Genomic DNA, 1,199 nt, shown 5'->3' on the forward strand with positions numbered 1-1,199 from the left:
GTAATACTACATAACGTAATACGTTATATCGTAATACCACATAACGTTATACGTTATAACGTAATGCTATATAACGTTATACGCTATAACGTAATACTACATAACGTTATACGTTATAAGCTAATAGTATATAACGTTATACGTTATAATGTAATACTACATAACGTAATACGTTATATCGTAATATCACATACCGTTATACGTTATATTGTAATGCTATATAACGTTATACGTTATAACGTAATACTATATAATGTTATACGTCATAAGCTAATAGTATATAACGTTATACGTTATAATGTAATACTACATAAATTAATACGATATGTCGTAATACCACATGACGTTATACGTTATAACGTAATATTATATAACGTTATACGCTATAACGTAATACTACATGACGTTATACGTTATAAGCTAATAGTATATAACGTTATACGTTATGATGTAATACTACATAACGTAATACGTTATATCGTAAGAGCACATAACGTTATACGATGTAACGTAATGCTATATAACGTTATACGCTATATCGTAATACCACATAACGTTATACGTTGTAAGCTAATAGTATATAACGTTATACGATATAATGTAATACTACATATCGTAATATGTTATATCGTAATAACACATAACGTTATACGTTATTACGCAATGCTTCATAACGTTATACCTTATAAGCTAATAGTATATAAAGTTATGCGTTATAATGTAATAATACATAACGTAATACGTTATATCGTAATACCACATAACGTTATACGTTATAACGTAATGCTATATAACGTTATACGTTATAAGCTAATAGTATATAGCTTCAAACGTTATAATGTAATACTATATAACGTAATACGTTATATCGTAATACCACATAACGTTATACGTTAAAACGTAATGCTATATAACGTTATACGCTATAACGTAATACTACATAACGTTATACGTTATAAGCTAATAGTATATAACGTTATACGTTATAATGTAATACTACATAACGTAATACGTTATATCGTAATATCACATACCGTTATACGTTATATTGCAATGCTATATAACGTTATACGTTATAACGTAATACTATATAATGTTATACGTCATAAGCTAATAGTATATAACGTTATACGTTATAATGTAATACTACATAAAGTAATACGATATGTCGTAATACCACATGTCGTTATACGTTATAA

This window comes from Bombus pyrosoma, linkage group LG10 (genome assembly GCF_014825855.1).
Source record: "Bombus pyrosoma isolate SC7728 linkage group LG10, ASM1482585v1, whole genome shotgun sequence".
Taxonomy (NCBI): Eukaryota; Metazoa; Arthropoda; class Insecta; order Hymenoptera; family Apidae; genus Bombus; species Bombus pyrosoma.